This window comes from Pristiophorus japonicus, unplaced genomic scaffold, assembly GCF_044704955.1.
Source record: "Pristiophorus japonicus isolate sPriJap1 unplaced genomic scaffold, sPriJap1.hap1 HAP1_SCAFFOLD_244, whole genome shotgun sequence".
Taxonomy (NCBI): domain Eukaryota; kingdom Metazoa; phylum Chordata; class Chondrichthyes; family Pristiophoridae; genus Pristiophorus; species Pristiophorus japonicus.
In genome coordinates, this window is record NW_027252166.1 from 128,821 (window position 1) to 143,767 (window position 14,947).

A 14,947-nucleotide genomic window follows, 5' to 3' on the forward strand; every position below is an offset into this window, starting at 1 on the left:
GCTATGAGGTTAAATGTGAATGTCAAAAAGTGGTTAAGCTGCAAGCCTACGACGACGAGAATGGGATTCGAACCCATGTGTGCAGAGCACAATGGATTAGCAGTCCATCGCCTTAACCTCTCGGCCACCTAGTCTCTTCTATAAGACGTCGTCAGCCATTCAATCTCCTGCTTTTTGTATCCAAACAGAAATAATGTGCAAGAAAGTCCACTTCACAGCTTGCTCTGCCCGTGCATGCAGATTGAGAATGATGAAAACTTGCCATGAGATTCTTGAAGCAAACAGCCTTCCTTCACTTCAAGTGAGTGACTGGAAGAGATGGTTGGTTTCTCGGCAGAATCACAACAAAGAATATAAAATTTCAGGTAGCGAGCTAAGTTGGCCACGGCAGGATTCGGACCTGCAATCTTCTGATAACTTTGCGGTTGTGATCGAAGTCAGACGCCTTATCCATTAGGCCACGCGGCCGCTGCCAGCACCATTCATTGTGTTGTTGTGTATATTGCGAGCAAATTCGGGGCAACTGCAATATCAAGGAGTGGATTGAGGAAAAGATGAGCATATTTCGAGTGAATGAACAGATGCACTGCGATCTGGGTGGGCATCAGCGCAGGCAACCCGAATGTAAAATGGAACACTATAGTTTAACAATTCGGTCATTGCAGCTGAAATCATAATCCTTCTCAAACAATACAGGATGACCCGGGTTTCCGAGAAAATCCGTTTTAAAGGGCAAGATTATGAACCGGAACTGACAACCAGCCCATTTAAACAGAGACAGAATGATCCGGGATTGCAAGGACATCCCTTTTACCCAGATGCAGAATGAACCTTGACTGACAGCAATTCCCTTTTAAAAGAGTAAAGTGAGATTTCGTTCATCCCTGAAGGCAATTGTGCAGTGGGGCTCAGGACCACGCGGCGCATAGACGGTTATTGAAGCCACAGGTGATAGACAGGCAGCAAGGAAGGAGGGAGGGATGTAAAACCAGCCCAGTCTGAAATATATAAATATTTAACATTTTAAGAAAATAAATGCATTTAAATTGTATTAAAAAAAAATTGAAATTTGAGTTGGTTTAATGAAATAAATAATTGATTCTTAATCTATGTATTTTTTAATTGAACGAAGGCTGCGTAACGATAAGAATTCCATTGGAAATGATAGGTGCAGTCAATAACTTCCCAAACACAGTAAGCCCAAGGTGGAAGACAAGCCATGAGGGAAGATGTGGGCGACAAGGGCGATCTTTTAAAGTCGAGTGTGTCTTTCCGCTGGATCTGACAGCAGCTGCTTGTGCTGCGAAAGAGGTCAAATGTAAGAGGGCCCAGCGCAGGCAGAACAGAAAAAGCATATTTATTTTGGAAGTAAAAAATTTGGGATTATATATAAATATACACATATGTATATATATGTATAAACAAAGTCAGTCAGTCAGTCATGTCTTGTATTTGGTTTGATTTGATTTGAATTTGCAAATAAGGATGGAGGATGTCGTCATGTCAAACAGCCCACACGCAAGCCCTGCCTAAAATCGCTATATTTCTAACTTGTGTATATTCACTTCTTTCAGATGTGGAATAGCAAAATCCCACAGCAGATTTTTCTACCGTCAGAGCGTCCACGAAGGAGTGTTCAATCAAATCAGTACGGTTTCAAGTTGCATGTAATGCATTTTTCTCACATGACAGTAAGATCTCACAGCACGTTTGCACACTCTCTAGCTTACACAAAAACACAAAAAACTAAAATTCCTTAACCTCCAAAGGCAGGTTTTGAAATTTGAAATTGGAAACCCGGGACAGACAGCACATCCCTTTTAAACAGACACAGAATGATGAGGGTCTGATAGCACACCGTTTTAAAGAGACAGAGAATGATCTCGGAAAGACAGCAAATCCCCTTAAAAGGGACACGGAAATAGAATGAATAAAAACAGATAAATATGTAAACCTCGGCAGGTCGTGCAGATTTTGTGGAGGAAGAATCCGGTTTCACGTTCTGTCGGATAATCATTCCGATATTTCAGGAAAAAGTTAAAGATTACAGATGTTTTCAACAAGAATAGCGCCTGGAAAAAATACGCAGCGAGAAAGGTCAAATGGGAACGTCTGTGAAATAGCGGAACGCATGAGTGATTAAATAATACATGGCACAATGGAGAAAGGCAAAGTAGGTGGTAATCGGGCAACAACGTAACAAAGGATGGTCCAGAGGAGGTGTTTGTGGGAATAGCAGAACAATTACCAGACAATGGGAGCGGTGCTTATCATCCGATACGTTGAACCTAATGTTGAGGCCAGAAGACGAGAACATGCCTACAATAGAGGGTATCAACGCCTTTTAATCAGACCAGGAAGCTTTTCCAGCCCGGATTGATTTCCTGTCCGCTTTTAATTCGGCAGCCAAGGGACGAATTCAAAAGACAGCTTCTCTCATCTTTTCAGCTCTCGAGAAACAGGACGCACACTTATTCAGGGCAGAGGTGGAGATGGACGCTGAATGAATGCTTTTCCCAATTGAGGTGAACTTATGCGTACAGACAGGAAGATATACTGATCAAGTATCGGCAAAAACCAAACAAGTCTTTAGGTTATCCAACGAGTCACAGAGCCGAGTACCTCTGAGATATTTTAACTTTACTCAGTATGGCTGGTTTCACTTTGCTCTGGGATTTGGATGGTAAGGGAACATCGGCGTAAAATCACACGTTTTAACGTGAAATACGTCTGTTTTCTCACATGTCGATCGGCTGTTAGAAGCGGAACTTTGAGTAAAACATGGCGGGGCTCGTCCGGGATTTGGCCCGTGAACTCTCGCATTTCAAATGTGATCATTCCGAAGGGAGAATCATAATCGTGGACCAACGAGCCGCCGACAGTGAAAAGCGCAGCTCTCAGATTCTGACGGTGGTGAGAAATGATATTATGGCCCATCGTGCATGTGCTGTCTCTCAGATACCTATCTAATTAGTGCCCTTCGCCATTGTACTGAAACTGTTCTCCTTCTGATGAATATATTATTAATTTGAGACATGACATGAGGAAAGTACAGCATCCCTGTAAGTAAAAGGGGAATTTTGCGATGAGGTTAAATGTGAATGTCAAAACGTGGTCAAGCTGTAAGCCAACGACGACGAGTCCATCGCCTTAACCTCTCGGCCACCTCGTCCCTGCCTTAATACATCGTCAGCCATTCATTCTCCTGCTTTTTGTATCCTACCAGAAATAAGGTGCAAGAATGTCCACTTCAGAGCTTTCTCTGCCCGAGCATGCAGATCGACAATGATGAAATCTTGCCATGAGCTTCTTTAAGCAAACAGCCTTCCTTTACTTCAGGTGAGTGACTGGACGAGTTGGTTGCTTTGTCGGCAGTATCAAAACAAAGAATCAAACATTTCACGCATGAGCTAAGTTGACCGTGGCAGCACTCTTCTGATAATTTCGCGGTTTTCATCGAAGACAGACGCCTTATCCTTCAGGCCACGCGACCGCTGCGAACAAGGTGCATTGTGTTGTTGTGTATATTGGGAGAAAATTCGGGACAACTGCAACATCAAGGAGTGGACTGACGAAAAGATGAGCATATTTCGAGTGAATGAACAGATGCACTGCGATCTGGGTGCGCACCGGCGCAGGCAGCCCCAATATAAATTGGAACACAACAGTTTAACAATTCGGTCATTGAAGCTAAAATCATACTCCTTCTCAAACAATACAGGATGACCCGTGTTTATGAGAATAAGGGAACAATTATGAACCGGAACTGACAACCAGCCCGTTTAAACAGACACAGAATGATCCGGGACAGCAAGGACATCCCTTTTACCCAGAAGCAGAATGAGCCTTGACTGACAGCAGTTCCCTTTTAAAAGAATAAAGTGAGATTTCTATCATCCCAGAAGGAAATTGTGCAGTGGGGCTCAGGAACACGCGGGGCAGAGACGGTTATTGGAGCCACAGGTGATCGACTGGCAGGAAGGAGGGAGGGACGTAAAACCAGCCCACACTCAAACATATATATATTTGACATTTTAAGAAAATTAATCCATTTAAATTTTATTTTACACTAATTGAATTTGATTTGTTTGAAATAAATAAATAAATGAATCGTTATCTGGATATATTTTCTGATAGAACGAAGGCTGTGTGGTCAGAAGAATTTCATTGGAGATGAGGGGTGCAGTCAATAAATACCCGAACGCCGTAAGCCCATGGTGGAAGACAAGCCACGATGGAAGATGTGGGCTCCAAAGGCGATCTTTTGAAGTCGCGTGTGTCTTTCAGCTGGATCTGACAGCAGCTGCTTGTGCTGTTGAAAGAGGTCAAATGTAATAGAGCCAATGCAGACAGAACAGAAAAAGCACTTTTATTGTGAAAGTTAAAAAGTTCAGATTGCATTCATGTATACATATATATATATACATGTATACACACAGTCTGTGAGTGAGTTATGTCTTGTCTTGTCTTGATTTGATTTGATTTGAATTTCAAAATACGGGTGGAGGATATCATCATGTCACACAGCTCACACGCAAGCCCTGGCTAAAATCACTATATTTCTAAGTTGTGTATTTTACCTTCTTTCAGATGTGGAATAGCAAAATCCCACAGCAGATTATTCTACCGCCAGAAAGTCCACGAAGGAGGGTTCAATTAAATCAGTATGGCTTCAAGTTGCAAGTAATGCATGTTTCTCACATGACATGAAATGCACAGTAAGTTCGCACACACGTTTGCACACAGTGTGGCTTACACAAACAACCACACAAATTAAAATTCCTGCACCCTCCAAAGGCAGTTTTTGAAATTTGAAATTTTAAATCCGGGACAGAAAGCACATCGCTTTTAAACAGACACAGAATGATGAGGGGCTGAGCGCACACCATTTTAATCAGATAGAGAATGTTAACGGACAGAGAGCACATTACCTTAAAAGGGACAATGAAACAGAATGAATAAAAACAGATAAATATGTAAAACTCAGCAGGTCGTGCAGATTCTGTGGATGAAGAACCCGGTTTCACGTTCTGTCGGATAATCATTCCTATATTTTAGGAAAAATTTCAAGATTACAGATTTTTTCAACTAAAATAGCACCTGGAAAAATATACGCAGCGACAAAGGTCAAATGGAAACGTCTGTGATACAGTGGAAAGCAGGAGCGATTAAATAATAAATGGCACAATGGAGTAAGGCAAAATATGGGTGGTAATCGGGCAATAACGTAACATAGGATGTTCCAGAGGAGGTGTTAGTGGGAATAGCAGAACCATTACCAGACAATGGGAGCGGCACTTATGATCCGATACGTTGAACCTAATGTTGAGGTTAGAAGACTGTAACATGCGGACAATAAAAGGTGTCACCGCCTTTTAATCAGACCAGGCAGCTTGGACACCCCGGATTGATATCCTCTCCGCTTGGAATTCGGTAGCCAATGGACTAATTCAAAAGCCAGCTTCTCACATCTTGTCAGCTCTATAGAAACAGGGCACATTCATATTCAGGGCATTGGTGGAGATTGACGCTGAATGTATGCTTATCCCCTGTGAGGTGAGCTTATGCGTACAGAGAGGAAGACACACTGGTCAAGTATTGGCCGGAACCAAACACGGGTTTACGTTATCCAACCAGTCACAGAGCCGAGTACGTCTGAGATACTTTAACTTTACTCAGTTGGGTGAGTTTCACTTTGCTCTGGGTTTTGGACGCTGTGGGAACATCCGCGCAAAATCACACATTTTAATATGAAATATGGCTGTTTTCTCACATGTCGAGTAAAAAATGGCGGGGCTCGTCCGAGATTTGGCCTGAGACCTGTCGCATTTCAAATGTGAGCAACTCTAAGCGAGAATCGTACGCCTCGACCAACGAGCCGCCACAGTGAAGAGCGTAGCTCTCAAATTCTGACGGTTGTGAGAAAAGATATGAGGACCCTCGTACTTGTGCTGTCCCTCAGAGACCTATCTAATTAGTCCACCTCCCCATCGTCCTGCAAATGTTATCCTTTTGACGAATATATTATTAATTTGAGACATGACATGAGCAAATACAGCATCCTTGTCAGTGAAAGGGGATTTTGGCGATGAGGTTAAATGTGATTGACAATAGGACCAGGCGGGGGTCAAAGCTGTAATACAACACCGACGAGGATGAGATTCGAAAAAACCCGTGTCAGGGCATGGTGGATTAACAGTCCACCGCTTTAACCTCTCGGCCATTTCATCTCTCACTCAGCGCAGCCTCAGCCGTTCAATCTCCTGCTTTTTGTATCCAAACAGAAATAAAGTGCAAGAAAGTTCACTTCACAGCTTGCTCTGCCCATGCATGCAGATCGACAATGATGAAAACTTGCCATGAGATTGATAAAGCAAACAGCCTTCCTTTACTTCAGTTGAGTGACTGGAAGCGATGGTTGTTTTTTTTTGGCAGAATCACAACAAAGAATATAACCTTTCTGGCAGCGAGCTAATTGACCGAAGCAGGATTGTGTTATAAATCGAAGTCAGACGCCTTAACCATTAGGCCAAGCGGCCTCTGCCGTCAGTGTACATTGTGTTGTTGGTTATATTGAGAGCAAATTCGGGGCAACTGCAATATCAAGGAGTTGATTCAGGAAAAGATGAGCATATTTCGAGTAAATGAACAGATGCACTGCGATCTGGGTGTGCACCGGCGCAGGCAACCCCAATGTAAGTGGGAACACAACAGTTTAACAATTCGGTCATTGCAGCTGAAATCATACTCCTTCTCAAACTATACAGGATGACCCGGGTTTATGAGAAAATCCGTTTTAAAAGGAAAGATTATGAATCGGAACTGACAACCAGCCCGTTTAAACAGACACAGAATGATCCCGGACTGCAAGGACATCCCTTTTACTCAGATGCAGAATGAGCCTGGACTGACAGCAGGTCCCTTTTAAAAGAATAAAGTGACATTTCTATCATCCCTGAAGGCAATTGTGTAGTGGGGCTCAGGAGCACGCGGGACAGAGACGGTTATTGAAGCCACAGGTGAGTGACAGGCAGGAAGGAGGGAGGGACGTAAAACCAGCCCAGACTGAAAGCCAATTTTTAAATATAGATATATTTAACATTTTAAGAAAATAAATACATTTAATTATTTTTTTAATTGAATTTGATTTGTTTTAAATAAATAAATAATTGATTCATAATCCATATATTTTTGATTGAACGAATGCTGTGTGACTGGAAGAATTAGATTGGAAATGAGGAGGTGCAGTCAATAAATACGCAAACACAGGAAGCCCATGCTGGAAGACAAGACACGAGGGAAGCTGTGGGCTACAAAGGCGATCTTTTAAAGTCGCGTATGACTTTCTGGTGGATCTGACAGCAGCTGCTTGTGCTGTGAAAGAGGTCAAATGTAATAGAGCCCGGTGCAGGCGGAACAGAAAAAGTACATTGAATTTGGAAGTTAAAAAGTTGGGAGATGGATATAAATATATATATATATATATATATATATATACAAAGTCAGTCAGTCAGTCATGTCTTGTCTCGTCTTGTCTTCATTTTATTTTATTTGATTTGAATTAAAAAATAAGGGTGGAGGATGTCATCACATCACAAAGCCCACATGTAAGCCCTCGATAAAATCGCTATATTTCTAACATGTGTATTTTCCCCTCGTTCAGATGTGGAATAGCAAAATCCCACAGCAGATTCTTCTACCGTCCGAGAGTCCACGAAAGAGTGTTCAATCAAATCAGTACGGTTTCAAGCTGCATGTAATGCATTTTTCTCACATAACAGTAAAATCGCACAGCACATTTGCACACACACTGGCTTACACAAACACACAAACAAACTAAAATTCCTGCACCCTCTAAAGGCCGTTTTTGAAATTTGAAATTTGAACTCCGGGACAGGCAGCACATCGCTTTGAAACAGATACAGAATGATGCAGAGCTGATAGCACACCATTTTAAATAGACAGAGAATGATCCCAGACAGACAGCACATCCCCGTAAAAGGGACACGGAAACAGGATGAATAAAAACAGATAAATATGTCAAACACAGCAGGTCGTGCAGATTTTGTGGATGAAGAACCCGGTTTCACGTTCTGTCGGATAATCATTCCTATATTTTAGGAAAAAGTTAAAGATTACAGATTTTTCAACAAAAATAGCGCCTGGAAATAATACGCAGCGAGAAAGGTCAAATGGGAACGTCTGTGATACAGTGGAATGCAGGAGTGATTAAATATTACATGGCACAATGGAGAAAGGCAAAGTGGGTGGTAATCGGGCAATAACGTAACAAAGGATGGTCCAGAGTAGGTGTTAGTGGGAATAGCAGAACCATTACCAGACAATGGGAGCGGTGCTTATAACCCGATACGTTGAACCTAATGTTGAGGCCAGAAGACGAGAACATGCTTGCAATATAGGGTGTCACCGCCTTTTAATCAGACCAGGAAGCTTGGCCAGCCCGGATTGATTTCCTGTCGGCTCTGAATTCGGCAACCAAGAGGCTAATTCAAAAGCCAGCTTCTCACATCTTTTCAGCTCTGGAGAAACAGGACGCTTTCATATTCAGGGCAGAGGTGGAGATTGACGCTGAATGTATGCGTTTCCCCATTGAGGATAGCTGATGCGCACAGACAGGAAGATATACTGATCACGTATTGTCCGGAACTAAACACAGGCTTCGGTTATCCAACGAGTAACAGAGCCGAGTACCTCTGAGATATTTTAACTTTACTCAGTTGTGTGAGTTTCAGTTTGCTCTGGGATTTGGACGCTGTGCGAACAATCGCCGCAAAATCACACGTTTTAATGTGAAATATATCTGCTTTCTCACATGTGAAGCGGCTGTGAGGAGCGGATCTTTGAATAAAAAATGGCGGCGCTCGTTCAGGATTTGGCCCGAGACCTCTCGCATTTCAAATGTGATCATTCCTAAGCGAGAATCATACCCCGAGACCAACGAGCCGCCGACAGTGAAGAGTGCAGCTCTCAGATTCTGACGGTAGTGAGAAAAGATGTTAGGTCCATCGTGCTTGTGCTGTCACTCAGAGACCTATCGAATTAGTCTCCCTCTCCGCAGTCCGACAAATGTTATCCATTTGACGAATATATTATTAATTTGAGACATGACATGATCAAAGTGCAGCATTCTTGTCAGTGAAAGGGAAATTCGCCGATGAGGTTAATGTGATTGACAAAGTGACCAGCAGAGTCAAAGCTGAGCACAAATGCGATGAGGATGGGATTCGAACTCATGCGTGCAGAACAAAATTGATTAATAGTCCATCGTCTTAATTTCTCGGCCACCTCGCCTTTTATTCAGCCTAGCGTCAGCCTTTAATCTCCTGCTTTTTGCAACCCAACAGAAATAATGTGCAAGAAATTCCACTTCACAGCTTGCTCTGCCCGTGCATGCAGATCGGCAATGATGAACACGTGCCATTAGATTCTTAAAGCAAACAGCCTTCCTTCACTTCAGGTGAGTGACTCGAAGAGACTGTTGTTTTTTCGGCAGAATCGCAACAAATATAAAATTTCACGCAGCGAGTTAATTAACCGCGACAAGATACGAATCTCCAATGTTTTGATAAGTTCGCGGTTATAATCGAAGTCAGACATCGTATCCATTAGACCACGCGGCCGCTGCCACCAGCATCCAATGTGTTGTTGTCTATATTGCGAGCAAAATCAAGGAGTGGATTTTGGAAAAGATGAGCATATTTCGAGTTGAATACAGGGGCAGGGAGGTGTTGCTGCAGTTGTACGGGGCCTTGGTGAGGCCACACCTGGATTATTGTGTACAGTTTTGGTCTCCTAACTTGAGGAAGGACATTCTTGCTATTGAGGGAGTGCAGCGCAGGTTCACCAGACTGATTCCCGGGATGGCGGGACTGACCTATCAAGAAAGATTGGATCAACTGGGCTTGTATTCACTGGAGTTCAGAAGAATGAGAGGGGACCTCATAGAAACGTTTAAAATTCTGATGGGTTCAGACAGGTTAGATGCAGAATGAATGTTCCCAATGTTGGCGAAGTCCAGAACCAGGGGTCACAGTCTGAGGATAAGGGGTAAGCCATTTAGGACCGAGATGAGGAGAAACTTCTTCACCCAGAGAGTGGTGAACCTGTGGAATTCTCTACCACAGAAAGTAGTTGAGGCCAATTCACTAATAATATTCAAAAGGGAGTTAGATGAAGTCCTTACTACTCGGGGGATCAAGGGTTATGGCGAGAAAGCAGGAAGGGGGTACTGAAGTTTCATGTTCAGCCATGAACTCATTGAATGGCGGTGCAGGCTAGAAGGGCTGAATGGCCTGCTCCTGCACCTATTTTCTAAGTTTCTATGTTTCTATGAACAGATGCACGGCGATCTGTGTGCAAACCCGGCGCAGGCAACCCCAATGTAAATTGGAACACCACAGTTTAACTATTCGGTCATTGCAGCTGAAATCATACTCCTTCTCAAACTATACAGGATGACCCGGGTTTATGAGAAAATCCGTTTTAAAGGGAGTGATTATGAACCGGAACTGACAACCAACCCTTTTAAACAGATAGAGAATGATCGGGGACTGCAAGGACATCCCTTTTACCCAGATGCAGAATCACCCTTGACTGACTGCAATTCTCTTTTAAAAGAATAAAGTGAGATTTCTCTGATCCCTGAAGGCAACTGTGCAGTGGGGCTCAGGACCACGCTGGACAGAGACGGTTATTGAAGCCACAGGTGATAGACAGGCAGGAAAGAGGGAGGTACATAAAACCAGCCCACTGAAAGCCAATTTACAAATATATATATATTAAACAACTTAAGAAAATAAATACATTTAATTTTTATTTAAAAAAAATTGAATATGATTTGTTTTAATTAAATAAATAATTGATTCATAATCTAGATATTTTTTGATTGAACGAAGGCTGTGCGACTGGAAGAATTCCATTGGAAATGAGGGGGTGCCTCTTATCAACAAAGGCAGAAATTGATGTGGAGATTCAGCATCTCCTCCAAAGCTCCAGTGCAGGCTTCGGCCGCCTGCGGAAAAGACTGTTTGAAGACCAGGCCCTCAAATCTAGCACGTAACTCATGGTCTACAGGGCTGTAATAGTACCCGCCCTCCAGTATGGGTCTGAGGCATGGACGATGTGCTGAAGGCACCTCAGGTCGCTGGAGATATATCACCAACGATGTCTCCGCAAGATCCTGCAAATCTCCTGGGAGGACAGACGCATCAACCTCATTGTCCTCGACCAGGGTAACATCCCCAGTATTGAAGCACTGACCACACTCGATCAGCTTCGCTGGGCAGGCCACATAGCACGCATGCCAGATGTGATATTCCATAAGCAATGCTTTATGCGGAACTCCTTCATGGTAAACGAGCCAAAGGAGGACAGCGTAAACGTTATAAGGACACCCTCAAAGCCTCGCTGGGAAAGTGCGACATCACCACTGACACCTGTGAGACCCTGGCCGCAGATCGCCCGAGGTGGAGAAAATCCATCCGGGAGGGCGTTGAGCTCTTTGAGGCTCGATGCAAGGAGCATGAAGAGCCAAGGCGCACGCAGCAGAAGGAGCATGCGGCAAACCAGCCCAACCGACCCCTTCCCCTGACGAATGTCTGTCCCACCTGTGAAATGGTCTGTGGCTCTCGTATCGGACTGCTCAGCCATCAAAGAATTCACTTTGGGAGTGGAAGCAACTCCTCCATAGGACCGCTGGACCTGATGGCTTATATCCTGTGGATACAACCAATGCATCCATTGGATATAAGCCATCAGGTCCAGGGACTTGTCCGCCTTTAGTCCCATTATTTTACCTCATACTACTTCATTAGTGATAATGATAGTATTAATTTCCTCCCTCCATATAGCCCTTGGATTATTCACTATTTGAATGTTTTTACTGACTTCTACCGTGAGAACTGAAACAAAATATTTGTCCAAAGTCTCTGCCATTTCCCTGTTCTCGATTATTAATGCCCCAGTCTCATCCTCCACGAGACTAACATTTACTTTAGCCACTCTTTTCCTTTTTACATACCTGTAGAAACTCTTACTATCTGTTTTTATATTCCGTTCAAGTTAACATTCATAATCTACCCTTTTTTAACCATATTTTTAGTCATTCTTTGCTGGATTATAGAAATGTCCCAATCCTCTGGACACGCACGAGTGGATGATTGGGTGAGCGTGACGGAACAGGTGGCCGAAAAGTTGCTGCAAAATAATTCAAAACAATTACACCTCAAATGACCTCCAAACAGAGCCGATTACGTGCGAATGCCTACAGCTACTGATTCATTGTGAACAGGGCTCGAACTTACTCAGAAGCAATTCGATTAAATTCCTAATCCAAAGATTTAACCACCCAGCCACGGCAGCTAGCACGTCGCATTTTTTTAAACACACACTGAATGAAGCAGCACTGAGATCGCAAGCCTTTTAAACAGATAAAGACTGATCCGAGACTGACAGTACAACAACTTGATGTCGCTGTATTACACAATGGAATGGCTGAATTGCTTTCGGCGGGAATTAAATGATGTACTCCCTGCTTGTCTCAGCTAATCAGCTCGTTGGTCAAGGGGTATGATTGTCACTGATATAGGAAAATAATGGAACCCTTACTAATGGAGAAAATAGAAGAACATCTAGAAACCAAAAGTATAAAAATGAATAATCAGCATGGATTTCAATAGGGAAAGTACTGCTGGACCAAACTCATAATGTTTGAAGAGGTAAAAGAGAGGGTAGACATTGATCATGCAATACGTGTAAGGTATCTAGATTTTCAAAAGACCCTCGCTATGATACCCAATAATAGCCTGCTGAGCAACGTCAGGGTATAAGCAGCAGAATGCATAGAGAGCTAGCTTCAAGACTGAAATCAGAGATTGGAGGTAAAAGGCAGATATTCACATTGGCAGAAGATGGGTAGTGGTGTTCCAAAAGGATCAATGCCGGAACCACTATTGTTCACAATTTATATGAACGATTTAGAATTTGGAACTAAAAACAGAATTTCCAAATTTGCCAATGATACCAAATTGGAGGAAATTTATAATGAGGAGGACTGCAACAAATTAAGGACAACATTAATAACACGCAGAATGGGCATATAATGTTCAATTCAGTTCCACACACACACATGTGAGGTATTACATTGTGGTAGGAAGAATATGGAGGTCACTAATTACTTGGCACAAACGACTCTCGGTGGGGTAGAGGAACAATAGGATCTCTGAGTACAACTACACAAATCACAAAAATTGTCAGAGTTTATCAAGACAAAATAAAGGTAACTAAGCAGTGGAGGTTATTTCTAGTGTTATAAAATTGCAAAATAGGAAGGTTATGCTAAACCTGTATTGAACCTGGGTTAGACCACACTTAGAGAACTGTATTCAGTTCTGGTCATCCTATTATAAAGATGATATAGAGGCATTTGGGAGGGTGCAGAGAAGATTTACAAGGATGCTACCAGAAATGGGAGGTTATTCATAAGTGGAAATACTGAACAAGCTGGGTCTCTTTTCTCTTGAAGATTGATCTATAGGGGTGACCTAATAGATTTATTTAAAATTATGAAAGATTTTGATGGAGTGTTTACAGAGAGAATGTTTTCACATGTGGGGAAGAGCATAACTGGAGGCCACCAATATAAGATAGTCATCAAGAAATCCAGAAATCAAATCGAGAATTCAGAAGCAACTTCTTTCTGGAAAGAGTGATGAGAATGTGGAACTCAGAAGCGTAGGAGTGGTTCCAGCGAATATTATAGATACATTTACGGAGAAGCTATACAAGCATATGAGGTAGAAAGGAATAGATGGCTATGCTGATAGATTTAAATGAAAAAAGACTCCAGAATATTCGAGAGAGGCTGTATACGCTATGCTGTCCTTTGTAAGCCTATTTAATTCAGTTATCTGCAGCTTTCTGCATTGGATTCAATGACAAGCTCTCTGAGTGTAGGTAGGACTGTCTGTGTCACTGTAAGAGCCTTCTGTTTCTGTGTAATAGTTTCTGAGTCTCTTTAGGTGCTGTCTGGGTCTGTGTTGCAGCTGCCTGTGTCAGAATTTGAGCTGACTGTGTCTGTTTAAGTGTTGTCCGGGTTTGTGTAGGAGCGTTGGGCTTTGTGTTGCAGCTCCATGTGTCAGGTTTGGAGCTGACTGGGTCTCTGCAAGAGTTGTCTCTTTTTGTGCCGGAGAGTCTGCATCTGTGATGGAGTGTGTCTGTCTCTGGTTGATCTCCCTGGGTCAGTGTGGTTCTGCATTGAGCTTTTTGATTCAGTACCGGTACTGTCTTTATCTTTAAATGAAATGTCTGCATCTCCGAAGCGAGGTGTCTGGCTCGGTGAACGAGCAGTCTGGTCCTTTGTCGGAACAGTCTGCGCCCGTGCAAGAACTGCTTATATCTGTGTAGGAGTTCTTGGATCTGTGTTGGTGATGCCTTGGCCAGGGTAGAGCTGTCTATGTCTATATAGGAGGGACTTAATCTGTCTCGGAGGTCCAAATGTCTTGGAACGGAGCTGTATGGGTTTGTGTATGAAGGTTATCCCTGTGCTGTTAATCCCTGCTTCAGTGTAGCACCTGCCTGGTTCTGTACAGGAGCTGCCTACTTTCACGAAGGAAATGTCAGTGTATCTGTCGAAGCTCTCTGGAAATGTGTTGGTGTAGTCTGCAGCTGATGAGGACATGTTTGCTCCTGTGTAGGTGATGCTGGGTCTCTGAAAAGAACTGTCTCAGTCTGCACACAAGCATTTTGATGCTGTGTATGCGCTTTGCCTATCTGCACAAGTGTGTATGGATCTGTGCCGTAATGTCTGACTCAGTGTAGGATCACTACCCCTCTGTACGGGAGCTGCCTGGGTCTGTTTAGCCGCTGTCTGGGTGAGTGCAGGAAAAGTTTGGATCTGTGAAGGTAGATTGTGGTACTGTGTCGGAAG

General features: G+C 43.1%; 2 non-coding genes across 2 annotated transcripts; both read right to left on the reverse strand.

Moving 5' to 3' along the window:
- Nucleotides 1-52: 52 nt before the first annotated feature.
- On the reverse strand, nucleotides 53-134 carry trnas-gcu (transfer RNA serine (anticodon GCU)). The gene has a single exon. It is a non-coding gene; the product is annotated as a tRNA-Ser (tRNA).
- A 245-nt stretch (nucleotides 135-379) lies between these two features.
- Nucleotides 380-468, reverse strand: trnar-ucg (transfer RNA arginine (anticodon UCG)). Its single transcript is given in 2 exon segments — nucleotides 380-415; nucleotides 432-468. It is a non-coding gene; the product is annotated as a tRNA-Arg (tRNA).
- Nucleotides 469-14,947: the final 14,479 nt, after the last annotated feature.